This window comes from Chamaea fasciata, unplaced genomic scaffold, assembly GCF_029207755.1.
Source record: "Chamaea fasciata isolate MVZ Bird 193981 ecotype frontalis unplaced genomic scaffold, bChaFas1.0.hap1 SCAF_4, whole genome shotgun sequence".
NCBI lineage: Eukaryota > Metazoa > Chordata > Aves > Passeriformes > Sylviidae > Chamaea > Chamaea fasciata.
Window position 1 is genome coordinate 76,903,122 of NW_027094089.1, and position 17,270 is coordinate 76,920,391.

The 17,270-nt window shown below is 51.9% G+C and overlaps 1 long non-coding RNA gene across 3 annotated transcripts; it reads right to left on the reverse strand.

Annotated features, from left to right (window-relative positions):
* Nucleotides 1–341: 341 nt before the first annotated feature.
* Nucleotides 342–3,975, reverse strand: LOC136288992 (uncharacterized). Of its 3 annotated transcripts, none has more exons than XR_010720688.1 (5): nucleotides 3,840–3,975; nucleotides 3,362–3,491; nucleotides 2,341–2,391; nucleotides 1,350–1,472; nucleotides 342–706 (listed from the first exon to the last, which is right to left on the reverse strand). It is a non-coding gene; the product is annotated as an uncharacterized lncRNA (long non-coding RNA). The 3 variants fall into 3 exon arrangements; XR_010720687.1 differs by having other exon boundaries at nucleotides 3,362–3,529; XR_010720689.1 differs by lacking the exon at nucleotides 2,341–2,391 and having other exon boundaries at nucleotides 3,362–3,529.
* Between the last annotated feature and the right edge of the window lie 13,295 nt (nucleotides 3,976–17,270).

Sequence of the window (17,270 nt, forward strand, 5' to 3'; positions counted from 1 at the left end):
ACTTTGAAGCTGTTTCCACTGGCATGGATATTCCAAAACTCTTATCAATATTTTGCGTCTGGAACACACAGAGCTGGGCCATAGCTTTTCACAGCCCTTGGCCACAGCCCAGGATAGACTGGGAAAATCCAGGGGTGGAAGAGCCCACCCCAACCACGCTGCTCCTCATGGAAACAGCATCCTGCCTGCAGACATCCCAGAGATTGAGGAGGGAGGAAAATTTGTCAGGTGAATTTGTCAAGCAAGGGTGATAATCATTCATTTAGCCTGTAATGACATGGCACTTACCATGTAATAACTTGGATATTGCATGGAAATTACCATGTAATCCAAGGCTCGGGAGCTGCCATATTGTCAGGGCCTCCATGGTAATTTGTACCCTCTCATTTACAGCCCTGAAACTGCTTTTATTGTGGCAACAAAGCAGAGATTCACAGTTTGCCAAAAGGAGAATCTCCAGAGGGATGTTATGAATAATTAGGCAGCCACGGTGGTTTTGGATAACATCTTTACTGTAACTCCATTAACGAACAATTGATTGCTTTCCTAGCTCTGACTTGCCTCCAGTCCTTCCACCCTGAGCTCCTCTCCCCACTGGAAAGACGGCTCTGCAAAGGCGGATCCACAGCGGGATAATTGCTCCAAGAGGATGAGCCCAGGAAGCAGGATCCTGGACGAGGCAGCAGCTCAAGCAGGCGAATGTTCCCTGGAAAGCAGAAATGTCTGTGGAAGTGTGGGGTCACTCCTCAGCTGATTCAATGCTGATTTCCATGGATTTTGGAGGAGATGCTTGTGGAGAACCTGGCCCAAGGTTTGGCTGGCACTGAGGACACCCAAGTGCAAATGGCACTGGCACAACCATTGACCATCAAGAGGGTTCAAAATGGATGTGACCTCCTCCAGACCAAAATCCACCTTCAAATCCCCCCCTCGGGTCTCTCTGTCCCCATAAAGCTCTTTTAGAGCTCACTGATCAGGGTCCAAACCTGACCCTTGCCACCCTCAAAGGCACATCCCCAACCCTGCCTTTGTGTTGTGATAAACTGTGTTTCTCTGAGCCACCACCGAGCTGAGAATGGGTTGTTTTCAGATGGAAAATCAGGTGGTCAGAGGGAATGTTTTGCATTTGAGGAAGTGAGGGAGACATGGCCTGCACTGCCCCTCTGCCCTCTCCCTCTTCCCTGCCCCTCATCCTCCTCCTGACCCGCTGGTAACCCCCTCCCACGGAGCCTCCCCATCCTCCTGCCTGGAATGCTGCCCTTGCAAAGGGGCTGGACAGCAGCTCCCAGGCCTTGTGGAATGACGGAATCATTTAGGTTGGAAAAGACCTTTAAGACCATTGATCCAACCTGTGCCTGCTCCCAGCAGTGGGGTCCCTGCTCTGGACTCCTCAGTTCCTGCTCCTCTTCCTGGTTTGGCTCTGCCCCTGCTCCTCTTCCTCACCCAGCTCTGCCATTTCCTTGGAAGTTGATCTGTGGAGGGAGCAGCTTTGGTGTTGTTGTTTGCTGTACAAACTTGGAAACTGGGCTGTGCCTGCGACAGGAGCGGGATGAACGTCTGGGGGAGGTTTGCAGCTCCCAGTGATTGAGATCCTCTGCTTGGAGGAGCTAAACAAACTCTGTAACCTCAGGGGAAAATCTGCAGCATTTTAGTTTTAAGTGTTTCCTCTAAAAAAATAACTGTTTGACCTAGAAAGCTCCCAGGGAGCATTCCTGGGGCTGGAGAAGCTCTGGAGATGGGATTAGGAATTAAAGTGTGAACATAGAGAACCACATCTCTGCTTTGAGCTCAGACTGAAAAGTGCTGCTCACCACAGACTCACCTCTGGTTTACTTCCCACCAGGGCAAGTCAAGGAAAATTCACATGGAATCACATCCCTTATTTGAGGACATGGGATTCTATAGGATTACATCTATCCATGGCCCAGGGTTGGTGTAAGGATGGGGTGAGCTGGGTTCAAAAGGGGAGAGCCCCAAATGTGAATGCTCATTCATCTCACTCCCAGACCTGCCTCACCTGGGGATGGAAGAGGTGTCCCCAAACCCTTCTCTCAACCCTTTTGAATGTCTCCCATCTGTGGTTCAAATTATACCTTTTTTTTCAGAAAAGAAAAAAAAAACAAACCACCCGGAAATTGCTGACCCATTTAGAGCTCTCTAAAACTGCCACTTTTAGAGCCCCCAAAATAGCTTTAGTGAGTAGCAGATGTGCCAAAGTGGAGAAATAAACACAAGTGTGCTGCTTTTAACCTCCAAACTGCTTCTTGTGCAAGGCTGCAATGAAACCTCAGAGTAGGCTCCAGCCCAGAATCCAACCCTGCTCCCACCACGGGTACTTACCCCAGTGCTGGGGGATGTTTCCCACAGGGCTCCCAGCCAGGAGGAACGCAACTGCTCCCATGGCCAAGGAGCACCAATAAAACATGGAATTAGAGAATCAGAGAATCTCTTGAGTCGGAAGACACCCACCAGGTTCATTGGGTTCAACTCCTGACCCTGCACAGACACCCCAGCAATCCCACCCCGTTGCCTGGGAGCGTTGTCCAAATGCTCCTGGAGCTCTGGCAGCCTCAGGGCCATCCCTGTTCCCTGTGGTGCCTGGTCAGTGCCTCACACCCTCTGGGGGAAGAACTTTTTTTTGATATCCCCCTAAATCCCCCTGACACAGCTCCATCCATTCCCTGGGTCGTCATGTCCCTGCTCACAGAGAGCAGAGATCAGAGCTGCCCTTCAGGAGGAGCTGCAGCCCATGCTGAGCTCTGTCCTCAGTCTCCTCTTCTCCAGGCTGGACAATCAAAATTCCCTTAGCCACTCCCCATCCTGTGTGGCCCCTCCAGACCCTCCCTCCCCCATACCCGTGGCCCTCCTTTGGACTCTTGAAGAGTGGGACAATCCTTCCCTCAGCCAGCCCCCCCCCCCGTGCCCATATCCCAACCTGGACATGCCAAGAGCAGAGAATGGGATCAGCAGCAGCACTTTGTGCTGTGCTGCACTAGGATGATGAGGTGCAGGACAGCACCTCAAGTTCCCAGTGAAAGGTGAGTGTAGGAAACACCTTTGAGTCCTTTCCTGGGATGGTCCCAGAAATTACAGCAGCTCACTCAGCCCCGTGGCTTTTCCAGCCAGAGCAGAGGCTGCTCCCAGCCTGGCTCCTTGTCTGGAAGCTCTGCAGCCAGCAATAATTGCATTTTGTCAAGTGGTTTTAGCAAAGCAATCCACATTTATTAACCATCTGGATTAGAGAAATGATCTTCCTGATTCCAACTGCCAGCCCAGCCAAGGACTTATCACAGAAAGGAATAATGGATCCCATTCCTCCCTCCCAATCTCACCAAGGGTCTGTTCCCTGCACTTTATTTACCTGGGTCAATAAAAGAATCGCTCACACAGGTCACTGCTGGGTCCACACTCCTGCATTCCAGGTGACAGCCTCAGTCCTGGATCTCTGCAGTGCTGTCCCTCTCTCCTGTCCTCACAGAAGGAGGAAGGGACTGCGACATCAGAGTCAACATGGATTTCACAAAATCACCTCAGGGTAATGGGAAAAATTCATTAGAGGAAGGAAGGAGGTGGGGAACGCTCCTGCCTCTCGTACATCATCCCTGTCCTTCTCCCTTCCCTGTAATGTCCTCTGCCAGAGACAGGAACTTCCCTCCTCACTTTGATTGCATGCATTTACTGCAGGTTTCATCCTGTCAGCCCAGCGTGCGGACACAAAGAGCTCTGTGGGCACAGGGAGACAAAATTCTCCTTGTTTTAGCTGGAGATTCTCCCAGCTCCATCCCTCCCTGGCAAAGGGGGTCCTCTGTCCCTTCCTACTGCTCCTGTTGCTGCCATACCCAGAGCATTCCCAAGCTCAGGAAGGTTCTGCAGGCTGTTCCCAAAGCCAATTTCCTGGGGATCTGGGGTGCTGATGGGTCCCATGCAGACAGCTGGCTCCAGGAGAGCTCTCCAGGCACAACAGCCTGGGTTTGATTGCTCTGGGAGCCAGGTAACAGGGACCTGCTGTTCACTCCATCCAAACCCACATTTATTCCCATTCCCACGGGGTTTTCCCTTAATTGAGCTGCTGACTGCATTAACCTGGGAAGGGAGTATTGATTGAGCAGCCAGAGGAGCTGAGCTCAGCTCAGGGCTCGGCTCTTTACGGAGACGTGGTGGGAGCTTCCAAACGAGGACACACATGAGATCATTGGGACTGGGATTTCCTTGGAGGGAGAAGAGAAGCCCTTCCATCTTTCCACCGCACCTGGAATAAGACTGATCCCCTTTTAATGGAAATTCTGAGTCTTCACCTCCCTTCATCCACCTGCGTTCACAGCATTCCCAACTTCACCCAGGTCTCCCAGCAGAGCTGCAGCTGAGGGAAAAGTAATGGGGTTTCATCCCTTGCACTTGCCAGTCCCTGACACCTCGAGGGCTGGGTTATGTCTGGAGGAACAGCTGTGGGACCTGGCAGGAGCCCCTTGTGCCAGCTCCGCCAGAGGGAGCACCCACCTCTCCCTGTCTCTGCAGCTCAGAATTCCACAGCAATTCAATTAAATTCCTCAAGTTATTAGGTCCAGGTCATTGCAGGAGAGAAGAGATGTGAGAAGGGAAATTTAATAATGAATGAAGTCTTCCAAAGCTAAACACATTGCTCCAGCACATGCAAGGACTCAAGCCAGCAGGGATATTCCCAGAGTCCCAGGGTGGTTTTGGCTGGAAGAGACCTTGCAGCTCATCCCATCCCACCCCCTGCCATGGGCAGGGACACCTTTCACTATCCCAGGTGACTGCAAGCCCTGTCCAACCTGGTCTTGGACACTTCCAGGGACAGGGCAGTCACAGCTTCTCTGGGCAACATGTGCCTGGGCCTCTGCACCCTCGCAGGGAAGAATTTCTTTCCAATATCCCATTTAAATCTAAAGCCATTACTACAAATAAAGTTATTCCCATCAGGTACACATTGGAATGCTCCTAAAGCAGTGTCCGATAGATTGGGGCTCCGAAGGAGCAGCCCAGTATGGAAAATGTTGACATTCCCAGGTTGAAGCTCACGTGCAGCATCACTTCAGACACTTCAATCATTGCAAACTTCTGGAAGTCACTTGAGCAGTTTTCTCCTTCCCCAGCTGCTGCAGACTTAGGTTAGGAATTTTGTTCTGGCTTTCTCTGGGAAAGTGAAAATATTTCTCTTTTATCCTCTGTTTGGAGGGGAATGAGACAAGGCTGTTAGAGCTGGCTGTGGCACAACATTCCCAGTCAGCCAAAAACACCACTGTTCCAGTCTTCTCTCATCCCAGATTTGAGCAACAGTGTCAGCAGCTCCAAATTTCCAATGAAATAAAAATTCCAAACCCCTATTATAAACACTGGAAAGCCTTCTCTAAATATTTTGCTTCAATCAGGCTAAAGTCACTCAGCTTTATCATTTCATGACCTCCAGCCTGTTATGAGATCTCAGTGATCTCGTGGCTCAGTGACAACGCCAGGACAGGGCTGTGGCTGAGGGACCTCAGGTGACACAGGGACGGGGATGCTGCTGACACCCCACTCCTGGTGCTCCCTGATTTCTCCCATGGGATTTTTTTTTTTTTTTTGAGCTGTTCCACAGAGTTTTGGCTCCTCCTGGGAGACGGGAAGGTACCTTTGGCTGTGGGGTGGGTGAAGTGAGGGCTCTGCTCACCCCCCACCCAGTTCCAACCACCTTGGAAACATCTCATTCAGGAAACATCCCACTGGAAATGCACTGATTCCTCTGGGAACAGCGTTGCAAGTCTGAGCGAGTAATTTCATGAGGAATGGGGCAGGCAGGGAGAGCAGATAATTGGGAATGTTTCCCAGGAGGCAGGTCTTTAGGTAATTGCAGAGTGCCTGCACTGTGCAGGCCCAGGATGCTGCAGGAATGAGCCTAAAATCAGGTGGATCATCTGGAAAACAGCTTCATTTACATTCCAGTTCCAGGTGAGGAAGGGAATGCACCACCTTTCTCATTTCAGCCTGTCCAGGGCTCATCATACTCAGGATGTTCAAGTCCATCCATCACCCTGCCCCTGCCAGAGCAATTCCTTGCACTCAGCAGTGCCTCACTCCAGGGAAACCTCGACGGAATCCAGGGGGTGGCTCAGAGAACAAGGTGTGCCCAGGCAGGGAGAGCAGCAGGCTCTGCCCTCAGGTTTGTTGTACCAATTCCCAGAGCTTTCCCAGTGATTTACAGGAACATTTCTGCAGCCCGAGGATCTCGGGGAGCTGCTGCTCTGTTCTGTGTTCATGTGTTTGAGCTGTTCTGCAGCTCTGTTTACACCTCAGGCTTCCTGCTTTCCATTTTCCTGTGTTATCACTAATCCTGTTTAATTGAGGCTTCCTTGGATTCATGAGGACGAGCGAGGGGGTGTTGGCAGAGTCCAAGGGCAGCTGATCCTTCTGTGGGCACATGGGAATGCTGGTCAGGGCAGGAAGAGACAGATGTGGAATCATGCCCTTTGGAACACTAAAACTGGGATAAAGGCATGGGAGAAAGCTGCACCCCAAGAGTGCAGAGCCACATTTCCAACAAACTGTCCTGAGGGGCTCCTGCAGGTTCCCAAATTGGGATAACCAAGCTCCTTGGCAGTGTCCAAATGTGCATCTGCCAGACGTGCTCAGTGCTGCCATTCAAGGGCTGTGCCTGGAGAATCCCAGAACAGGTTAGGATAGAAGGGACCTCAAAGCTCATCCAGTGCCACCCCCTGCCCTGGGCAGGGACACCTTCCACTATCCCAGGTTGCTCCAAGGCCTGTCCACCCTGGTCTGCTGTGGCTGCTTGTCCCAGCTGTGGCTGCCCCACCCCTGGAAGTGCCCAAGGCCAGGTTGAACCTGGGATAGTGGAAGATGTCCCTGCCCATGGCAGGCGTTGGAACAAGGTGGTCTGCAAGGTTTTTTCACCACCCAAATCATACTGTGATTACATTACTTATTTATTATTATTATTATTATTATTATTACTCTAAAAGTGCAGGGCAGGAGGGCAATGATGAGGAGAGGCAAAGGGAGCCTTGGCCAGGGGTTTTTGCACCCAGACTCAAGCAACCCTTGAACAAGAGGCATGAAGAAGCACCATCAGCAGTCTGGGAACCCTCCTGCATCAGAGGGAAGATGAAGAAATACAGAGTGGGTTTGAAACTGCAGGTAGTGAGTGATAAAAGCTGCTTATCGCAGGTTGGGAGAGGCAGAGCTGACCCTGCACTTCTGTCTGGGAGAGTGATGGGGGGACTTGGTTCCAGGAGGGGCTGAGAGATGAAGACAAACACCTTTGTGGATGGGAGGGAAAAAGGTGGGTGAGGGAAGGGAAAGCTGTGCTTGGCTGCAGTCCCAGCTGAGGGCCAGAAAAATGAGCTTGGTAACAACGCCTGGCTGGCTTTGAGCAGCCAGGGCTGGCTTTGAGCAGGCAGGGCTGCCATCAGTCATGGCTCGAGACAGGGACGTGTCAAACCAAGCCACGGAGAGATAACAGCCTGGAAACTCGGCTGTGGATGGGCAGGCAAGGTCACCTCTGGGAGCTGGGAGAACAGACGGGCTCCAGGTGCACAGCCCAAGCCAGGGCTGAGGCAGGTGATGCCCAAATGATGGGGGTGAGTGATGGAAAAAGGGCTGAGGCAGCACAAACCTCCTGCTCCTGGGAGGAGAAAGACAAGGAGAGGTCACTGGCAAGAAGGAAACCCCGGGATCACAGGCAGAATGTCAGTCATGAGAATATGGCAGCTCTTCACGGGAATGTGCCAACCCTCTGACTTCCTCTCACTTTCCTCCTCATGCTTAGGACTCTGGTCTGGTTCTCACTGCACTTCCCAGCCTCCTCCACTCCTGCATCCTCCTCATCCAGCTGTGCTCTGGGCTGCCCTCTTGGTACTGCCTTTCCTCCCCTTAGATCTTTCCCTGTGCCACCGACCCCTCAGGGAAGCTCCCTCCTTTCCTCTTCCCCAAAAACCACCACAGGCAGAGCTCTGAGCCAGAGCCAGCAGCTCAGGCTGCTTCCCACTGGGAAATTACCTGTCCCAGCAGGAGCCTGACCCCTTCAAAGTGCCTGAAGATCCCTGCCTGGTGTGAAACAGCCTGAGAAGGCACTGAGGGAGAATCTGGCTCCTCTGAAGTCAGCAGTAAAAGCTGTTTGGACTCGAGCAGAGCCGGATGTTTACCTGGGAGGAAGATTTCTTCCCGGGAGTTTTGTTCAGCACTTATTAACCCCGGAGAAAGGGGTAAGCAACAAATACCAACCACAGGGCTGGTTTAGCTCTTTCTTTTGGAAAAACATCTACTGCTTGGCTTCCGTGGGAGCTTTGCTGTGGACACTGGGAAAACTGGACCTGGAAAAGGGATTTGTTGTGCTGGTGGAAGGACAAGACTAGGTCCTGGCTGTCCTAAATCCTCCCCTTGCTCTGACTGCCCCCAGTCTCCTGGGACAGCAGAACAATTCCCCGTGAGTCACAGACAGTCCATCCAAAGCTGTTGCTTGGCCTTTTCAGGTGATGATGGGATTGCATAGAGGGGTTTGGGGTCAAAAAGCCTCCCCTGACACCCCACTGTCTCCCCTGGGTCTTGGGGCTGCAGAGCATTATCCATGGCCCACAGCGTCATCCCTGGATCCTCGTTTCCTTGGTGGTGGGATGGACTGGGAAGGGGAGTGAGGACCCACTTGGACTCTCAGCCATTGTCCTGAGCTCCCTGAATTTCCTGAGAAGGGATTCCCTCCTTGAGAGTGAATTCAAAAACCAGGCTGTGAGCAGGGCATGGAGAAGGAATTCCCATCCCAGACCATGAGCAGGACACACCTCACCCCAACTGCTGAGGAAGAAGCAGCATGTAAGCAGGAGCTGTTCCAATGACAGTGTGTCTGTTCCACCTGCAGGATCTTTCCTGACCGTAATCCCACTTGGAAGTGAACTGGGAGCTCTGGATTTCCCAGGTCTGCTGCAGAACCATGTGAGCACAGAGCCCACAGCAGAGCTGCTCCCACTTCCAAAGAGCCCTTGGATGGCAGCAGTGCAGAGGGAGCGGAGCAGCTCTGCTAATTGAAATGTTTTTATTTATTCCCACTTCATTTTTGCTCAAAGCCGTGTTTACAGCGAAGTTTCAAAGCTGCTAAACCATGGAGCCTTCAACCCCCCTTGATGTGTACAGAGCTGGCAAGAGCAAACACAGCCTTGTTATTGTTCCTTCGCTTCCCACCCTTCATCCCTCGGCTGCTCCCATTTGTTGTGTCTGATCTCCTGCTCAAGGGCTGTCTCCTGCTCCGTGTCACTACAAAGCCCAACACAGGGATCCCTTTCTATCTTCCAGAAGTCCCTGAATGTTGCCATGGTAGAAATAATAAATAATAACTCGGAGAGGTTGTGTTTAACTGGGCTGAACATGTGTTTGCTTGTTTGCTTTCAAAAACAAAGCTGATTTTCCTGCCCCACGGAGGGAATTTTTTTTCATGGCCCTGAAGCCTTTCTCTTCTCTCTGCCCATCCGTCGTCTCCCAGCCTGTGTCCTGCTTCCCCAAATGCTCCGGGGGACTTTCCCAAGGGACTTTTTCCCCTCTCAAAGCTTTGCTCATCTCAGATCTCAGCTGTGAGCACTTCTCCCCTTTGCCAGCTGGGATCCCGTGATTCCCTGTCCCAAAGCTCCTCCTGCTCCTGTGAGCTCTGTTTCCATCCTCAGCAGTGTCCCTTCAGAGCTTTAGGGGGTGGCTGAAGTCTGCACAAGGAATGCTGCTGTCCCCAAAGCTCATCCCTGAGCTGGGAATCAGCCTCCAGCACAGTCCTGCTACCTGGGAATGGGAATCTGACTGCCTCCTCCAGGCTGGGCAGGTTGTAATTCAGAATTTCATCCCACATTTCCTGTCCCATGGACACCACAAACATTTGGGTTCAGGGTTGTTTCAGCCCAGCCCAGGCTCTCCATGGGGTGAGTGTTTGGAAACAGGAGGACACCCAGCCAAATCCTTGGGTCCTACATTTCCCTACCCTTCCCTGCTGTGGGATGTGACCAGCCCCCCTGTAGAGCCATCTCCCAGCTCTGCAGAAGGCCGAGGCTTTGGGAGGGGAGGGTGAGGGATCAGCTCCTCCATTCCCCCATCACACAGCAGCTCCAGGCCAAGGGATGCTGAGAGGCCCCAGCACCTTCCTCTGCCACCCCTCTGTGTGTCCCAAACCCTCTGGAACAGCCCAGTTGCCCTGGAGGCCACTGCTGGAGCGGCTAGGATGTGGAATGGGAGGGGTATCAGGAGGGGAGCAGGGAATGGGGACAGGAATGAGGAGAACCCAGGTGGCTGCTGTTTCTCATAGGCCATGAATGAAAACCCCTCAGTTTTTCCTAAGTGGGAACATTTGCCTTTAATGAGCCTGAGAGGGTTTTTCTTTCTCTTGCTCCTTTTTTTTTTTTTTTTTTTTTTTTTTTCCCCAGGAAGCAGGGAATGGAAAAAGGTTTTTTCTCCTAGTAAATAAAATATCAGACCCATCTCTGGGCATTGGAATAATGGCCCTGCCCCAGTGCTGGCACCACCAGCACTGAGCTCTGGCTGCTGCTCTGGAGTGAGGCCACTTCACCCCTCTTTGGGTGGGATCCCTCTATACCTCGCTTCCTCCTCCCAGCCTTTCCAAGCATTTTCCCCTTCGTCAACCCCTCATAGATGCTCTGCCTCTTCTGGGGGTCTCAGCATCCCCCAGCTGGCCACAGTCAGGGCACCCCTGTGCTTGTACCTGCGTCCCACTAAAGGGATTCTCTGAAGGAAAATGGATTTTAAGACGTGGCAGAGCTGAGCCCAGCGCAGTCCCACGTGGATCATTTTCCTGGAGTTAAAGTGTTGGAGCCACTTCTCCTTGTGCTCTGCATTTGCCACATAAACTCCCTCATTTTGGTTTATACTTCGGGGCATATTCACTGTATATGTATTTATGTGACTATTTTAGGGCATTTCTGCATTAGGTCTGACCACAGTGCTGCTGGTCAAGGAGCATGGGAATATTGTTCTGTATGGGATCATGGAATCCCAGGATGATTTGGGCTGGAAGGGACCTCAAAGCCCACCCAGTCCTGCCCCTGCCATGGACAGGGACGCCTTTCACTATCCCAGGTTGCTCCAAGCCCCATCCAACCTGGCCTTGGACACTTCCAGGGATCCAGGGGCAGCCACAACTTCTCTGGGCAACCTATGCCACCCAATTTTCCCCATCTTTTGGTCTGAACCCATTACTCCCTGTCCTACCACTCCAATTCCTGACAAAACTGGGAACTGACACATCAGATCTGACCAGAAAGGAGATTTTCCAGTCTGAAGGAAATACCAGTATTTATTCTGGTTTTCCATAAACAGCTAAGTGTTCCAGGAAAAAAAAAAAAAAAATCCAATCAACTTTTTTCAACGAGTACCAAAATTTTGTTTTAATAAGAGAAAGTGATTTGGCCTCACTACAGGCAAAGCTTAATTCCAGTGATATCAGAGCCTGCTGATGAGAGCTAATCAAACAAGGGCATAGCAGATATAGCAAATATTAACAATTTCTGTCACATCAAACTGAGAGCGTGGACTGGGAAAACAACTCCAAAGTGATTCCCGGGGCATGTCAGGGGGATCCCAAGGAGGATGAAGGCGTGGCAGCGAGGGGAGGGATCTGTGCAGCCCCAGGATCCGTCAGGATCGGCTGGCTCCAGGTCAGGGTATGGTTTGTGTCATGTTATGTTTGTTTGGAAATCTCCACCTCAGTTTTGTTCCCACTCTGCCCGAGGGTGTTGAACCCCCCACGCCCCCTCAGAGTTCATCTGTCACCACCTTGTCTCCCTGGGCTTTCTCCAGAGTGTTTTCCCTTCAGCCTGAGGTCTGATCCCAGAGGAATGTGGACCCCAGAGTGCAGCCGGGGACAGGCAGCCCCAGCCACGGACTCCAAGAGGAATTTCTTGGCATTCAGTGAATAAGAATCTTCAATGCTGATCACCCAGCCAGAGACTTGGAGCGAGGGGTTAATGATGGAGCCTGACCTCCAAAGGACAGGGCACGAGGCATTTCCAAAACTGCATTAAATGGGACACATTGAAATATTGGTGTTATTTCCAAGAACTGATGGATTGGTTCCAGACCAGGCACAACTCTTGGATAGCTCCAGATTTTATTTGTTGATAACTGTGATTTGTCCAAGACACTTCTCCATTAGCGTCAGATCTGGTTTTGGATCAGGGAACAGACCAAAAGCCATCGAGGTGTCTCTGGTTACAGCATCCAGCCTTCCACATTCCCTCCCCTGCCCCTGCATCTCCCCAAGTCCCTGCTGTCCTACAGAGCCAGGATAAGTGTCCCACTTTTGCATGGAAGAGATTTAAACACAAACCAAGACACAGCCTCTGACCCCACTGGTGTGGGATGATTCAGCTCTAGATTAAACATAAACTTGGCAAATTCCAAATGGAATCTTCCCAGCCTGGATCAAGGGATGGGGTCATTGTGGTGACCCTGTGTCTAAGCTAGTCCTGACTTCCAGGCCCCCATGTCCCTGGAGCTGGATCCCCACAGCACCACTCCAAGAGGAACAGGATTTGGGGTTAATTCCCTGAATTAAGCCAAGGGAAGGTTCAGATGTGCCTGAGTTTCCCCTGTTGGATGTTATTTTTTTACTGCTCCCAACCCTTGTTCCCAACAGCAATTTTGGGGCAGGTGGTGGCTGCTCAGACCCTCCCCACCCCCAAGGCACCGCAGAGAGTGCAGATCACCGAGTTTATCACCCAGGGAAAACCTGGACCACGTTCAGGAATCACAGAGGCCTTTCTAAGGAACGTCATCATTGTGGAGCAAGCTGGGCCTGGAGGAGAGCTCTGCCCACACAACCCAGCAGGAATTGCTCCTCCAGACTCTGACTAGTCCGTGCCAGGTCAAATTTGCAGCTGAGAATGGGAAGAGATGAAAGCTTAGCAGGCAGTGTGGTGACATTCCCTGTAAAACAAGACCTCCGGGAGTAAAGGATGCTATTTAGTGGTCATCCCTCTGCCTCCACACACGGAGACCACACCAGCTCCTGGCACCCTCTGGAGACAGCCCTGGGCAGTGATGGGATCTTGGGATCAGCCTTCCTTTGGTTCCAACTGCTTCTTGCCTTCCCATCGCCTTTCTCGCTCGGCCCCATTTCCCAGACTATTTGTGGAATGAGGAGCAGTTGCTATCATGGTTTACATGCTCGGAGAGAGGGAATGAGAAAAGGGAGGGATGAGGGCGGGAAGAGAGGAGGAAACAAAGACAGCATTGTTATCTCTTCCAAAAAACTGCAGACTCTGGGGCAGGGCAGAATGAGGAGCTGGGGCTGTGGTTTGCCTCCACATCTGTGTTTAACCTCGGGAAAGAGTCAACAGCCTGGAAAGAAAACACCACACTCCAAGACACAGCCTGCCCCAGCTCCCAAACCCTCAGTCTGACTTTCCAATTTGGGGTGCTTGGCTGGAGCCCAGCCTGCATCCAGGGATGCTGCTGGAGTCAGTGAGGGAAGAGCCCCAGCCCCAGCCAAAGGCATCATTCCCCTGTCCAGCAGGAGCAGCACATCAGCCTTATCAGCTCTTCTCTTATCAGTTCCCAGCAGATGCTACAAGAGGATTTGTCATCCCAGCCCAGCCAAGCTGCTGTGAGCGCCAGGAATGGGGGAAGAGAGAAAGGGAAAAAAAAAAAAAAAAAAAAGAAAAAAAAAAGAAAAAGGAGGGGAACAATGCAGTGAAAAACCAGGAATTCTGCACCGTCTATATGGGAGCGGGAGCTGTGAGTGCCGTGCCAACTTTCCAGGTTTGGGAGCACAGTCTCTGCTGTGGCACCACCTCTTGTGGCGGAGTTCTCCCAACGCTTCCCATCAGGAGGCTCTGCCAAGTGGTGCCAGCCTCGGATCAATTGGGCTGAAATTTCCCATGTTTAGTATCTCCCTGAGGCAGGAGCCGCAGGAACAATTCCCTCCGCATGGCACAGCCGTTCTTGAGAGCGCGGCACACACACACAGACCCCCTGTTTTGCTGCTGGAAACCAGGAAAACAGCTCCATTTCCAATTATATTTTGTTTATCTCCCTGAGAAGTTCTTGCTCTCCCGTGACGTGGAACGGATCCGCAGCGTTTTCCAAGATGCAGCTCTGGTGGTAGAGATATGTCTCCTGCTTTTTCCATGGAAATCTGACTGATTTGAAGTGTCTCTGGAAAAGATTCACACTTCCAGTGGGGCTCACTCTGATCATTCCCACCTCTCACAGCGGGTGTAGGAGGGGACAGGAATGGGATGTGGGGACAGGCAGGGACACAGAGTAGAGAGGGGATCATAGGGAAGAATGAACCCAGGACTGGGAATATCAAATGAGGAATATTTTAAGGATGAGAGCAGCGGGATGAGGATCTGAGCCTGTGACCCCATCAGGGAAGTGCTGCAGGAGGTGAAGCCTCTTGGAGCAGAACTCAGGTGGGCAAGGGACCCCAAAATAGGACCCAGCTTGAGTGCTGAGGTGGTGACAGTGTGAGGATGGACCCCCACAGCACATCCTGGGAGCAGGGAAAGCACAGGATCACATCCCTTTAATCCTTTTGGATGGAATCAGATGAATGGGAGTGCCTGAGCTTCACGCCTGCTCTCCTTCCCTGTCTCTCACAACCTGGAGTAGGAGCTATATTTAACTTCCTCACTACTAACTACAGGGTGTCAGTGGCTTCTCCTTCCTCTCCAGTGATTCAGCTGAGCGCAATCACTCATCCAAGTGGAAGCAGGAAAATGTAGAGCCAGCATGGAGGGTGCTGGGCCCAGCCCCCCAGCCCTGCCCTACCTTTCCCTTGCTCCTGTTTCAGCTCTCCAGAGCCCCCCCAGTTGAGGCTGATGAGCGCAGACCTGGCTGAGAGCCTCCTGCTCAGCCACGTGGCTCATCCCTCTGCCCACTTGAGATGACAGGGACAGTGTCAGCTGGAGATGCTGGGAACTGGGCAGAGCCAACTTCCGGAGCTGCTCTCCCTCCTTTGGATGAGATATTCCATCCTCACCGAGGAAATCCTCACCAACTCAATTTTCATTGAAATCCTTATGACTACACAAAAGGTTCTGATATCCATGGATCAGAATTTTTCAGCAACAAAAGAAGAAAATTCATTGATTTGCTGAAAATTTCCAGCTGTGTTGGGAGAGGTCTCTGTTGGAACCCCCCCCAGGTCCCAGCAGGCCCCCCCCCCCCCCATTTCAAAGACCACAGCATCCATCAGAGGTGACCTAATTGTTTTATATTCATTAATATTTGGGGGGCTGCTTCCTACCCCCAGCTCAGAGCTCCTGGGTGGCCAAGAGGCAGCAATGTCAGCCTGAATGAGCATCTTCTGGGAGGGTCCAGTGACCACCTGGGGCTGTACCCTCCTTTTATCCCAGTCCCGGAAAGAGAGAGGGATTGAATCTGCACACTCTGGGAAAATCAAAAGGAACAGAAGCGCCTTCCCACCAGATTTCCCCCCTTTCCTGCCCCATCTGCAGCTGGGGAAACCTCTGCCATTCCAGTGGGCACAGGCTTTGGGAATGTGCAATTCCATCCCCAGGCCTCCCTCTCCTCGTGGCTGAGGCAGGTTTAAGGTTACAGCAGGCACAGGAAATCTTGGCCATTTTCTCCCTTCTTTCTGAAATGATTTTTTCAAGGCATTCCCAGTAAAGTTAATGAAACCCTCCTCTAAACGAGGCTTTGATTAGGGGCCATGCTTTGGCCCAGATTGCTTTTCCTGGGGCACAAAGGTGCCAATTCCATAAAAATGGTTTGTGTGAAACCTCCAGCCATTGCTGTAGACTGACAGCACAGTTGTCAGTCTACATTGCTGTAGACTGACACCACAACTGAAAGAAAAGAATGGATTTACCTTCCACATTTAGTTTTTGGTGGTCACAAGTGACCCCCAAACAAAGCCCATCCAAAATCTTGCTGGGGGGTTATTTTCCTTAGCTGTGCTTCCCACACCCCACTTATCCCATGACGCTGAGCCCTCCCTGCAGCATTCCATGGGCTCCCTCCAGCCCTCAGGATGAGGGCTCCAACCCTGGGACAGGCCCCATGTCCCACCTTCTCCATTCCCATGAGGGATATTGCCCCTAATCCATTATTCCACCCAAGCTTCTGGGCTTTGAAGAGGTGGGAAATCCATCACCAACGGCTGCCACTGCCTCCTGCTTTGCAATAACACCATTGCTTTGGAAAATCTCAATGAGAATCATGCAAGTTTTATTAAAAAAGCAGAAAAAAAACCCCATAACAAGCTTCCCCTTTCCCCTCTCCCAGCTGTGGAGCAGCAGGTGTGTGTCACTCGGCCAGCCGTGGAGATTTACAGCCTGCTCCAGGATTTCTCAGCCAGCCTTTGGTCGTGGAAGTGTTTTCTGCTCCCAAACAAAGGAGCTGGAATGAGGGGCCCCGAGGGACACAACAACCGGAGATGAAAACACAAATGCATCCTTCCCTAATGCCATTAAAACAAAACAATCCAGTGAGGCAGCAAGGCCGGCTGGCCAAGGGAGGATTTGGAGACCTCTGCTGCTTCTTCCCTTCTCACTTGTCCCCCTCCCTCCCTCCTGGCAGGAGGAGGGTGTGCAGGAGAGGATGGAATGGTCATATCCTGCCCATCAGCTTTTGTGGCTGAGCCCCCTGGCCCCATCACTGGCCACTGCCAAGAACCATGATTCAATTCCCCGTGTTTCACCAGCTTTCCTTAAAAATAGATCAAAGCTGAGGCCAAGGAAAAGCCACGGGAAGTGGCTTGGCCTGCCCTGGTCCTCACTCTCCACCCCACACCTCAGTGCAGGCTGCTGACTAGCAGTTGTTCCTGTTGTTTTCCATGTTTTCCATGGGGTGACTGTGTCCCTTCTCCATGCCCACTCATGCCCAACCCTGTCACCAGAACCCCTCTGGTGGGATCCCGGCCTTTTCTTTCCTGATTCTGCTCTCCTGGCTTTGCTCTCACTCAGCCACTTTCCAGGAGGAGACCTGGGCAGTAGACCTGATCATTAGTGGGATCCTTCCACCGAGAGCAACTTGAAGCAAGGAGAGGGAAAAAATCCCAGCCATTTGTTCCCCTGACACGGATCTCTGATTTCTCTGTGTGGCAGGAGGAGCACGTCCAGGACATGAGATCCCCCCCTGGAGAACTGGGAAGATCTTGGGGGGAAGAGAGCAGAGGCCTGGAGGGACCTGGAGATGGAAGCTGCGTCTGCTGGAACACCTGGATGATCTGCAGCACCTGATCCTCAGGGAAGCTTCCCAGGCTCTAGAACAATACCTGCAACAGCCACAGAATGCTTCCTCTC